This window comes from Alosa alosa, unplaced genomic scaffold (genome assembly GCF_017589495.1).
Source record: "Alosa alosa isolate M-15738 ecotype Scorff River unplaced genomic scaffold, AALO_Geno_1.1 AALO_1.0_unplaced_1, whole genome shotgun sequence".
NCBI classification, from domain to species: domain Eukaryota; kingdom Metazoa; phylum Chordata; class Actinopteri; order Clupeiformes; family Clupeidae; genus Alosa; species Alosa alosa.
The window spans coordinates 765,129-778,791 of NW_025962133.1; positions in this window are offsets into that span (position 1 = coordinate 765,129).

Genomic DNA, 13,663 nt, shown 5'->3' on the forward strand with positions numbered 1-13,663 from the left:
GCATGAACTATGGCAAAAAAAAAGTGAAAAAAAAATTGGTCTGATTTTTTTCGTACTTTTCAGATTTTCTTAGTTTTCACATAAGGTCCGGGGTCAGGAAAAAAAGACAGATTTTTGACAAATTTCAAAATATGTCAGATATTGTCCAAATTATTTTTTAATTCACGTCTAGACATGTGAAATGCATGAACTATGGCAAAAAAAAGTGAAAAAAAATTGGTCTGATTTTTTTCGTACTTTTCAGATTTTCTTAGTTTTCACATAAGGTCAGGAAAAAAGACAGATTTTTGACAAATTTCAAAATATGTCAGATATTGTCCAAATTATTTTTTAATTCACGTCTAGACAAGTGAAATGCATGAACTATGGAAAAAAAAGTGAAAAAAAAAATTGGTCTGATTTTTTTTCGTACTTTTCAGATTTTCTTAGTTTTCACATAAGGTCCGGGGTCAGGAAAAAAGACAGATTTTTGACAAATTTCAAAATCTGTCAAATATTGTCCAAATTATTTTTTAATTCACGTCTAGACATGTGAAATGCATGAACTATGGCAAAAAAAGTGAAAAAAAAATTGGTCTGATTTTTTTCGGACTTTTCAGATTTTCTTAGTTTTCACATCGGGTCAGGAAAAAAGACAGATTTTTTGAAAATTTCAAAATCTGTCAGATATTGTCCAAATTATTTTTTAATTCACGTCTAGACATGTGAAATGCATGAACTATGGAAAAAAAAGTGAAAAAAATTGGTCTGATTTTTTTCGTACTTTTCAGATTTTCTTAGTTTTCGCGGTCAGGATGAGAGACAGATTTTTTAACAAATTTAAAAATCTGTTAGATATTGTCCAAATTATTTTTTATTCACGTCTAGACATGTGAAATGCATGAACTATGGCAAAAAAAGTGAAAAAAAAAAATTGGTCTGATTTTTTTTTGTACTTTTCAGACTTTCTTAGTTTTCGCATAAAGGTCAGGATGAGAGAAAGATTTTTTAACAAATTTAAAAATCTGTTAGATATTGTCCAAATTATTTTTTATTTCACGTCTAGACATGTGAAATGCATGAACTATAGGAAAAAAGTGAAAAAAAAATTGGTCTGATTTTTTTTACTTTTCAGATTTTCTTAGTTTTCACATAAGGTCAGGAAAAAAGACAGATTTTTGAAAAATTTCAAAATATGTCAGATATTGTCCAAATTATTTTTTAATTCACGTCTAGACAAGTGAAATGCATGAACTATGGCAAAAAAAGTGAAAAAAAAATTGGTCTGATTTTTTTCATACTTTTCAGATTTTCTTAGTTTTCACATAAGGTCCGGGTCAGGAAAAAAAAGACAGATTTTGACAAATTTCAAAATCTGTCAAATATTGTCCAAATTATTTTTAATTCACTTCTAGACATGTGAAATGCATGAACTATGGCAAAAAAAGTGAAAAAAAAAAATTGGTCTGATTTTTTTTTACTTTTCAGATTTTCTTAGTTTTCACATCAGGATGGAAAAAAGACAGATTTTTTAACAAATTTAAAAATCTGTTAGATATTGTCCAAATTATTTTTTAATTCACGTCTAGACATGTGAAATGCATGAACTATAGGAAAAAAAGTGAAAAAAAATTGGTCTGATTTTTTTTCGTACTTTTCAGATTTTCTTAGTTTTCACATAAGGTCGAGGGTCAGGAAAAAAGACAGATTTTTTAACAAATTTAAAAAATATGTCAGATATTGTCCAAATTATTTTTTAATTCACGTCTAGACATGTGAAATGCATGAACTATGGAAAAAAAAGTGAAAAAAAATTGTCTGATTTTTTTCGTACTTTTCAGATTTTCTTAGTTTTCACATAAGGTCCGGGGTCAGGAAAAAAGACAGATTTTTTGACAAATTTCAAAATCTGTCAAATATTGTCCAAATTATTTTTTAATTCACGTCTAGACATGTGAAATGCATGAACTATGGCAAAAAAGTGAAAAAAAATTGGTCTGATTTTTTTTGTACTTTTCAGATTTTCTTAGTTTTCGCATAAGGTCAGGATGAGAGACAGATTTTTTAACAAATTTAAAAATCTGTTAGATATTGTCCAAATTATTTTTTAATTCACGTCTAGACATGTGAAATGCATGAACTATGGCAAAAAAGTGAAAAAAAATTGGTCTGATTTTTTTCGTACTTTTCAGATTTTCTTAGTTTTCACATAAGGTCCGGGGTCAGGAAAAAAGACAGATTTTTGACAAATTTCAAAATATGTCAGATATTGTCCAAATTATTTTTTAATTCACGTCTAGACATGTGAAATGCATGAACTATGGAAAAAAAAAAAATTAAAAAAAATTGTCTGATTTTTTCGTACTTTTCATATTTTCTTAGTTTTCACATAAGGTCCGGGGTCAGGAAAAAAGACAGATTTTTGACAAATTTCAAAATCTGTCAAATATTGTCCAAATTATTTTTTAATTCACGTCTAGACATGTGAAATGCATGAACTATGGCAAAAAAGTGAAAAAAAATTGGTCTGATTTTTTTCGTACTTTTCAGATTTTCTTAGTTTTCGCGGTCAGGATGAGAGACAGATTTTTTAACAAATTTAAAAATCTGTTAGATATTGTCCAAATTATTTTTTATTTCACGTCTAGACATGTGAAATGCATGAACTATGGTAAAAAAAGTGAAAAAAAATTGGTGTGATTTTTTTTGTACTTTTCAGATTTTCTTAGTTTTCACATAAGGTCCGGGGTCAGGAAAAAAGACAGATTTTTGACAAATTTCAAAATATGTCAGATATTGTCCAAATTATTTTTTAATTCACGTTTAGACAAGTGAAATGCATGAACTATGGCAAAAAAAGTGAAAAAAAATTGGTCTGATTTTTTTCGTACTTTTCAGATTTTCTTAGTTTTCACATAAGGTCAGGAAAAAAGACAGATTTTTGACAAATTTCAAAATCTGTCAGATATTGTCCAAATTATTTTTTAATTCACGTCTAGACAAGTGAAATGCATGAACTATGGAAAAAAAGTGAAAAAAAATTGGTCTGATTTTTTTCGTACTTTTCAGATTTTCTTAGTTTTCACATAAGGTCAGGAAAAAAAAAAGACAGATTTTTGACAAATTTCAAAATCTGTCAAATATTGTCCAAATTATTTTTTAATTCACGTCTAGACATGTGAAATGCATGAACTATGGCAAAAAAAAGTGAAAAAAAAATTGGTCTGATTTTTTTTGTACTTTTCAGATTTTCTTAGTTTTCGCGGTCAGGATGAGAGACAGATTTTTTAACAAATTTAAAAATCTGTTAGATATTGTCCAAATTATTTTTTCATTCACGTCTAGACATGTGAAATGCATGAACTATGGCAAAAAAACGTGAAAAAAAATTGGTCTGATTTTTTTCGTACTTTTCAGATTTCTTAGTTTTCACATAAGGTCCGGGGTCAGGAAAAAAGACAGATTTTTGACAAATTTCAAAATATGTCAGATATTGTCCAAATTATTTTTTAATTCACGTCTAGACATGTGAAATGCATGAACTATGGCAAAAAAAATGAAAAAAAATTGGTGTGATTTTTTTTTGTACTTTTCAGATTTTCTTAGTTTTCACATAAGGTCCGGGGTCAGGAAAAAAGACAGATTTTTGACAAATTTCAAAATATGTCAGATATTGTCCAAATTATTTTTTAATTCACGTCTAGACAAGTGAAATGCATGAACTATGGCAAAAAAAGTGAAAAAAAATTGGTCTGATTTTTTTTCAGACTTTTCAGATTTTCTTAGTTTTCACATAAGGTCAGGAAAAAAGACAGATTTTTGACAAATTTCAAAATCTGTCAGATATTGTCCAAATTATTTTTTAATTCACGTCTAGACAAGTGAAATGCATGAACTATGGAAACAAAAGTGAAAAAAAATTGGTCTGATTTTTTTCGTACTTTTCATATTTTCTTAGTTTTCACATAAGGTCCGGGGTCAGGAAAAAAGACAGATTTTTGACAAATTTCAAAATCTGTCAAATGTTGTCCAAATTATTTTTTAATTCACTTCTAGACATGTGAAATGCATGAACTATGGCAAAAAAAGTGAAAAAAAATTGGTCTGATTTTTTTTGTACTTTTCAGATTTTCTTAGTTTTCACATAAGGTCAGGAAAAAAGACAGATTTTTGACAAATTTCAAAATCTGTCAGATATTGTCCAAATTATTTTTTAATTCACGTCTAGACAAGTGAAATGCATGAACTATGGCAACAAAAGTGAAAAAAAATTGGTCTGATTTTTTTCGTACTTTTCAGATTTTCTTAGTTTTCGCGGTCAGGATGAGAGACAGATTTTTTAACAAATTTAAAAATCTGTTAGATATTGTCCAAATTATTTTTTAATTCACGTCTAGACATGTGAAATGCATGAACTATAGGAAAAAAAAGTGAAAAAAAATTGGTCTGATTTTTTTCGTACTTTTCAGATTTTCTTAGTTTTCACATAAGGTCCGGGGTCAGGAAAAAGACAGATTTTTTAACAAATTTAAAAATATGTCAGATATTGTCCAAATTATTTTTTAATTCACGTCTAGACATGTGAAATGCATGAACTATGGAAAAAAAGTGAAAAAAAAAAATTGTCTGATTTTTTTTTCGACTTTTCATATTTTCTTAGTTTTCACATAAGGTCCGGGGTCAGGAAAAAAGACAGATTTTTGACAAATTTCAAAATCTGTCAAATATTGTCCAAATTATTTTTTAATTCACGTCTAGACATGTGAAATGCATGAACTATGGCAAAAAAGTGAAAAAAAAAATTGGTCTGATTTTTTTCGTACTTTTCAGATTTTCTTAGTTTTCACATAAGGTCGGGGTCAGGATGAAGACAGATTTTTTAACAAATTTAAAAATCTGTTAGATATTGTCCAAATTATTTTTTATTTCACGTCTAGACATGTGAAATGCATGAACTATGGGAAAAAAAAAAAAAAAAAAATGGTCTGATTTTTTTCATACTTTTCAGATTTTCTTAGTTTTCACATAAGGTCCGGGTCAGGAAAAAGACAGATTTTTTTACAAATTTCAAAATATGTCAGATATTGTCCAAATTATTTTTTAATTCACGTCTAGACATGTGAAATGCATGAACTATGGAAAAAAAGTGAAAAAAAATTGTCTGATTTTTTTTGTACTTTTCAGATTTTCTTAGTTTTCACATAAGGTCCGGGGTCAGGAAAAAAGACAGATTTTTGACAAATTTCAAAATATGTCAGATATTGTCCAAATTATTTTTTAATTCACGTCTAGACAAGTGAAATGCATGAACTATGGCAAAAAGTGAAAAAAAAAATTGGTCTGATTTTTTCGGACTTTTCAGATTTTCTTAGTTTTCACATAAGGTCAGGAAAAAAAAACAGATTTTTGACAAATTTCAAAATATGTCAGATATTGTCCAAATTATTTTTTCATTCACGCCTAGACATGTGAAATGCATGAACTATGGCAAAAAAAAGTGAAAAAAAAATTGGTCTGATTTTTTTTCGTACTTTTCAGATTTTTTAGTTTTCACATAAGGTCCGGGGTCAGGAAAAAAGACAGATTTTTGACAAATTTCAAAATATGTCAGATATTGTCCAAATGATTTTTTTAATTCACGTCTAGACATGTGAAATGCATGAACTATGGAAAAAAAGTGAAAAAAAAAATTGTCTGATTTTTTTCGTTACTTTTCATATTTTCTTAGTTTTCACATAAGGTCCGGGGTCAGGAAAAAAGACAGATTTTTGACAAATTTCAAAATCTGTCAAATATTGTCCAAATTATTTTTTAATTCACGTCTAGACATGTGAAATGCATGAACTATGGCAAAAAAAGTGAAAAAAAATTGGTCTGATTTTTTTTGTACTTTTCAGATTTTCTTAGTTTTCACATAAGGTCAGGATGAAAGACAGATTTTTAACAAATTTAAAAATCTGTTAGATATTGTCCAAATTATTTTTTATTTCACGCCTAGACATGTGAAATGCATGAACTATGGCAAAAAAGTGAAAAAAAAATTGGTGTGATTTTTTTGTACTTTTCAGATTTTCTTAGTTTTCACATAAGGTCCGGGGTCAGGAAAAAGACAGATTTTTGACAAATTTCAAAATATGTCAGATATTGTCCAAATTATTTTTTAATTCACGCCTAGACAAGTGAAATGCATGAACTATGGCAAAAAAAAGTGAAAAAAAAAAATTGGTCTGATTTTTTTCGGACTTTTCAGATTTTCTTAGTTTTCACATAAGGTCAGGAAAAAGACAGATTTTTGACAAATTTCAAAATCTGTCAGATATTGTCCAAATTATTTTTTTAATTCACGTCTAGACATGTGAAATGCATGAACTATGGAAAAAAAAGTGAAAAAAAATTGTCTGATTTTTTTCGTACTTTTCATATTTTCTTAGTTTTCACATAAGGTCCGGGGTCAGGAAAAAAGACAGATTTTTGACAAATTTCAAAATCTGTCAAATATTGTCCAAATTATTTTTTAATTCACGTCTAGACATGTGAAATGCATGAACTATGGCAAAAAAAGTGAAAAAAAATTGGTCTGATTTTTTTCGTACTTTTCAGATTTTCTTAGTTTTCGCGGTCAGGATGAGAAAAGACAGATTTTTAACAAATTTAAAAATCTGTCAGATATTGTCCAAATTATTTTTTATTTCACGCCTAGACATGTGAAATGCATGAACTATGGCAAAAAAAAAAAAAAAAAATTGGTCTGATTTTTTTTCGTACTTTTCAGATTTTCTTAGTTTTCACATAAGGTCCGGGGTCAGGAAAAAAGACAGATTTTTGACAAATTTCAAAATATGTCAGATATTGTCCAAATTATTTTTAATTCACGCCTAGACATGTGAAATGCATGAACTATGGAAAAAGTGAAAAAAAATTGTCTGATTTTTTTTTAATTCACGAGACTTTTCATATTTTCTTAGTTTTCACATAAGGTCCGGGGTCAGGAAAAAAAGACAGATTTTTGACAAATTTCAAAAATCTGTCAAATATTGTCCAAATTATTTTTTAATTCACGTCTAGACATGTGAAATGCATGAACTATGGCAAAAAAAGTGAAAAAAAATTGGTCTGATTTTTTTCGTACTTTTCAGATTTTCTTAGTTTTCGCGGTCAGGATGAGAGACAGATTTTTTAACAAATTTAAAAATCTGTTTGATATTGTCCAAATTATTTTTTAATTCACGTCTAGACATGTGAAATGCATGAACTATAGGAAAAAAAGTGAAAAAAAATTGGTCTGATTTTTTTCGTACTTTTCAGATTTTCTTAGTTTTCACATAAGGTCCGGGGTCAGGAAAAAAGACAGATTTTTAACAAATTTAAAAATATGTCAGATATTGTCCAAATTATTTTTTAATTCACGTCTAGACATGTGAAATGCATGAACTATGGAAAAAAAAGTGAAAAAAAATTGTCTGATTTTTTTTGGACTTTTCATATTTTCTTAGTTTTCACATAAGGTCCGGGGTCAGGAAAAAAGACAGATTTTTTTAACAAATTTCAAAATCTGTCAAATATTGTCCAAATTATTTTTTAATTCACGTCTAGACATGTGAAATGCATGAACTATGGCAAAAAAAAGTGAAAAAAAATTGGTCTGATTTTTTTTGTACTTTTCAGATTTTCTTAGTTTTCACATAAGGTCAGGATGAGAAAGACAGATTTTTAACAAATTTAAAAATCTGTTAGATATTGTCCAAATTATTTTTTATTTCACGTCTAGACATGTGAAATGCATGAACTATGGCAAAAAAAGTGAAAAAAAATTGGTCTGATTTTTTTCGTACTTTTCAGATTTTCTTAGTTTTCACATAAGGTCCGGGGTCAGGAAAAAAAGACAGATTTTGACAAATTTCAAAATATGTCAGATATTGTCCAAATTATTTTTAATTCACGCCTAGACAAGTGAAATGCATGAACTATGGCAAAAAAAAACGTGAAAAAAAAATTGGTCTGATTTTTTCATTACTTTTCAGATTTTCTTAGTTTTCACATAAGGTCAGGAAAAAAAAGACAGATTTTTGACAAATTTCAAAATCTGTCAGATATTGTCCAAATTATTTTTTATTTCACGTCTAGACATGTGAAATGCATGAACTATGGAAAAAAAAGTGAAAAAAAAATTGGTCTGATTTTTTTTTCGTTACTTTTCATATTTTCTTAGTTTTCACATAAGGTCCGGGGTCAGGAAAAAAGACAGATTTTTGACAAATTTCAAAATCTGTCAAATATTGTCCAAATTATTTTTTAATTCACTTCTAGACATGTGAAATGCATGAACTATGGCAAAAAAAGTGAAAAAAATTGGTCTGATTTTTTTTGTACTTTTCAGATTTTCTTAGTTTTCACATAAGGTCAGGATGAGAAAGACAGATTTTTTTAACAAATTTAAAAATCTGTTAGATATTGTCCAAATTATTTTTTATTTCAATTCACTAGACATGTGAAATGCATGAACTATAGGAAAAAAAGTGAAAAAAAATTGGTCTGATTTTTTTCGTACTTTTCAGATTTTCTTAGTTTTCACATAAGGTCAGGAAAAAAGACAGATTTTTGACAAATTTCAAAATATGTCAGATATTGTCCAAATTATTTTTTAATTCACGTCTAGACATGTGAAATGCATGAACTATGGAAAAAAAAGAAAAAAAAATTGGTCTGATTTTTTTTTTACTTTTCAGATTTTCTTAGTTTTCACATAAGGTCCGGGGTCAGGAAAAAAGACAGATTTTTGACAAATTTCAAAATATGTCAGATATTGTCCAAATTATTTTTTAATTCACGTCTAGACAAGTGAAATGCATGAACTATGGCAAAAAAAGTGAAAAAAAATTGGTCTGATTTTTTTCGTACTTTTCAGATTTTCTTAGTTTTCACATAAGGTCCGGGGTCAGGAAAAAAGACAGATTTTTGACAAATTTCAAAATCTGTCAATATTGTCCAAATTATTTTTTAATTCACTTCTAGACATGTGAAATGCATGAACTATGGCAAAAAAAGTGAAAAAAAATTGGTCTGATTTTTTTTGTACTTTTCAGACTTTCTTAGTTTTCGCGGTCAGGATGAGAGACAGATTTTTTAACAAATTTAAAAATCTGTTAGATATTGTCCAAATTATTTTTTAATTCACGTCTAGACATGTGAAATGCATGAACTATAGGAAAAAAAGTGAAAAAAAATTGGTCTGATTTTTTTCGTACTTTTCAGATTTTCTTAGTTTTCACATAAGGTCCGGGGTCAGGAAAAAAGACAGATTTTTTAACAAATTTAAAAATATGTCAGATATTGTCCAAATTATTTTTTAATTCACGTCTAGACATGTGAAATGCATGAACTATGGAAAAAAAAGTGAAAAAAAATTGTCTGATTTTTTTCGTACTTTTCATATTTTCTTAGTTTTCACATAAGGTCCGGGGTCAGGAAAAAAGACAGATTTTTGACAAATTTCAAAATCTGTCAAATATTGTCCAAATTATTTTTTAATTCACTTCTAGACATGTGAAATGCATGAACTATGGCAAAAAAAAGTGAAAAAAAAATTGGTCTGATTTTTTTTACTTTTCAGATATTCTTAGTTTTCACATAAGGTCCGGGGTCAGGAAAAAGATTTTTTAACAAATTTAAAAATCTGTTAGATATTGTCCAAATTATTTTTTATTTCACGTCTAGACATGTGAAATGCATGAACTATGGCAAAAAAAGTGAAAAAAAATTGGTGTGATTTTTTTTGTACTTTTCAGATTTTCTTAGTTTTCACATAAGGTCCGGGGTCAGGAAAAAGACAGATTTTTTAACAAATTTCAAAATATGTCAGATATTGTCCAAATTATTTTTTAATTCACGCCTAGACAAGTGAAATGCATGAACTATGGCAAAAAAAGAAAAAAAAAAATTGGTCTGATTTTTTTTCATACTTTTCAGATTTTCTTAGTTTTCACATCCGGTCAGGAAAAAAGACAGATTTTTTGACAAATTTCAAAATCTATGTCAGATATTGTCCAAATTATTTTTTAATTCACGTCTAGACAAGTGAAATGCATGAACTATGGAAACAAAAGTGAAAAAAAATTGGTCTGATTTTTTTCGTACTTTTCATATTTTCTTAGTTTTCACATAAGGTCCGGGGTCAGGAAAAAAGACAGATTTTTGACAAATTTCAAAATCTGTCAAATGTTGTCCAAATTATTTTTTAATTCACTTCTAGACATGTGAAATGCATGAACTATGGCAAAAAAAGTGAAAAAAAATTGGTCTGATTTTTTTTGTACTTTTCAGATTTTCTTAGTTTTCGCGGTCAGGATGAGAGACAGATTTTTTAACAAATTTAAAAATCTGTTAGATATTTTCCAAATTATTTTTTATTTCACGTCTAGACATGTGAAATGCATGAACTATAGGAAAAAAAGTGAAAAAAAATTGGTCTGATTTTTTTCGTACTTTTCAGATTTTCTTAGTTTTCACATAAGGTCAGGAAAAAAGACAGATTTTGACAAATTTCAAAATATGTCAGATATTGTCCAAATTATTTTTTAATTCATGTCTAGACATGTGAAATGCATGAACTATGGAAAAAAAAGTGAAAAAAAATTGGTGTGATTTTTTTCGTACTTTTCAGATTTTCTTAGTTTTCACATAAGGTCCGGGGTCAGGAAAAAAGACAGATTTTTGACAAATTTCAAAAATATGTCAGATATTGTCCAAATTATTTTTTTAATTCACGCCTAGACAAGTGAAATGCATGAACTATGGCAAAAAAAAGTGAAAAAAAAATTGGTCTGATTTTTTTTTACTTTTCAGATTTTCTTAGTTTTCACATAAGGTCCGGGGTCAGGAAAAAAGACAGATTTTTGACAAATTTCAAAATCTGTCAATATTGTCCAAATTATTTTTAATTCACTTCTAGACATGTGAAATGCATGAACTATGGCAAAAAAAAGTGAAAAAAAAAATTGGTCTGATTTTTTTTTTACTTTTCAGACTTTCTTAGTTTTCACATAAGGTCAGGATCAGAAAAAGACAGATTTTTTTAACAAATTTCAAAATCTGTTAGATATTGTCCAAATTATTTTTTAATTCACGTCTAGACATGTGAAATGCATGAACTATAGGAAAAAAAAAAGTGAAAAAAAAATTGGTCTGATTTTTTTTTACTTTTCAGATTTTCTTAGTTTTCACATAAGGTCCGGGGTCAGGAAAAAAAGACAGATTTTTTAACAAATTTAAAATATGTCAGATATTGTCCAAATTATTTTTTAATTCACGTCTAGACATGTGAAATGCATGAACTATGGAAAAAAAAGTGAAAAAAAAAAATGTCTGATTTTTTTTTGTTACTTTTCATATTTTCTTAGTTTTCACATAAGGTCCGGGGTCAGGAAAAAAAGACAGATTTTTTTGACAAATTTCAAAATCTGTCAAATATTGTCCAAATTATTTTTTAATTCACGTCTAGACATGTGAAATGCATGAACTATGGCAAAAAAAAGTGAAAAAAAATTGGTCTGATTTTTTTTTTTGTTTTCTGATTTTTTTTTTAACATTTTCCGGGGTCAGGAAAAAAGTCAGATTTTTTTTGACAAATTTAAAAATCTGTTAGATATTGTCCAAATTATTTTTTTTAATTCACGTCTAGACATGTGAAATGCATGAACTATAGGAAAAAAAGTGAAAAAAAAATTGGTCTGATTTTTTTTCAGACTTTTCAGATTTTCTTAGTTTTCACATAAGGTCCGGGGTCAGGAAAAAAGACAGATTTTTAACAAATTTCAAAATATGTCAGATATTGTCCAAATTATTTTTAATTCACGCCTAGACAAGTGAAATGCATGAACTATGGCAAAAAAAAAGTGAAAAAAAAATTGGTCTGATTTTTTTTTCGTTTCTTTTCAGATTTTCTTAGTTTTCACATAAGGTCCGGGTCAGGAAAAGAGACAGATTTTTTTAACAAATTTAAAAATCTGTTTGATATTGTCCAAATTATTTTTTTAATTCACGTCTAGACATGTGAAATGCATGAACTATAGGAAAAAAGTGAAAAAAAAATTGGTCTGATTTTTTTTTCGTACTTTTTTCAGATTTTCTTAGTTTTCACATAAGGTCCGGGTCAGGAAAAAGACAGATTTTTAACAAATTTCAAAATATGTCAGATATTGTCCAAATTATTTTTTAATTCACGCCTAGACATGTGAAATGCATGAACTATGGAAAAAAAAAGTGAAAAAATTGTCTGATTTTTTTTTAAATTACTTTTCAGATTTTCTTAGTTTTCACATAAGGTCCGGGGTCAGGAAAAAAGACAGATTTTTTGACAAATTTCAAAATCTGTCAAATATTGTCCAAATTATTTTTTTTAATTCACGCCTAGACATGTGAAATGCATGAACTATGGCAAAAAAGTGAAAAAAAATTGGTCTGATTTTTTTGTACTTTTCAGATTTTCTTAGTTTTCACATAAGGTCAGGGGTGAGAAAAAAGATTTTTTTGACAAATTTCAAAATATGTCAGATATTGTCCAAATTATTTTTTTAATTCACGCCTAGACATGTGAAATGCATGAACTATGGCAAAAAAAAAAAAAAAAAAATTGGTCTGATTTTTTTTTTGTACTTTTCAGATTTTCTTAGTTTTCACATAAGGTCCGGGGTCAGGAAAAAAAGACAGATTTTGACAAATTTCAAAATATGTCAGATATTGTCCAAATTATTTTTTAATTCACGTCTAGACAAGTGAAATGCATGAACTATGGAAACAAAAGTGAAAAAAAATTGGTCTGATTTTTTTCGTACTTTTCATATTTTCTTAGTTTTCACATAAGGTCCGGGGTCAGGAAAAAAGACAGATTTTTGACAAATTTCAAAATCTGTCAAATGTTGTCCAAATTATTTTTTAATTCACTTCTAGACATGTGAAATGCATGAACTATGGCAAAAAAAAGTGAAAAAAAAAAATTGGTCTGATTTTTTTGTACTTTTCAGATTTTCTTAGTTTTCACATAAGGTCCGGGATGAGAGACAGACAGATTTTGACAAATTTAAAATCTGTTTGATATTGTCCAAATTATTTTTTAATTCACGCCTAGACATGTGAAATGCATGAACTATGGGAAAAAAAGTGAAAAAAAAATTGGTCTGATTTTTTTTTCGGACTTTTCAGATTTTCTTAGTTTTCACATAAGGTCCGGGGTCAGGAAAAAAGACAGATTTTTAACAAATTTAAAAATATGTCAGATATTGTCCAAATTATTTTTTTTTAATTCACGCCTAGACATGTGAAATGCATGAACTATGGAAAAAAAGTGAAAAAAAAAATTGTCTGATTTTTTTTCGGACTTTTCAGATTTTCTTAGTTTTCACATAAGGTCCGGGTCAGGAAAAGACAGATTTTGACAAATTTCAAAATATGTCAAATATTGTCCAAATTATTTTTTTTCATTCACGCCTAGACATGTGAAATGCATGAACTATGGCAAAAAAAAAAGAAAAAAAAATTGGTCTGATTTTTTTTCGACTTTTCAGATTTTCTTAGTTTTCACATAAGGTCCGGGTCAGGAAAAAGACAGATTTTTTGACAAATTTCAAAATCTGTCAGATATTGTCCAAATTATTTTTTTAATTCACGCCTAGACATGTGAAATGCATGA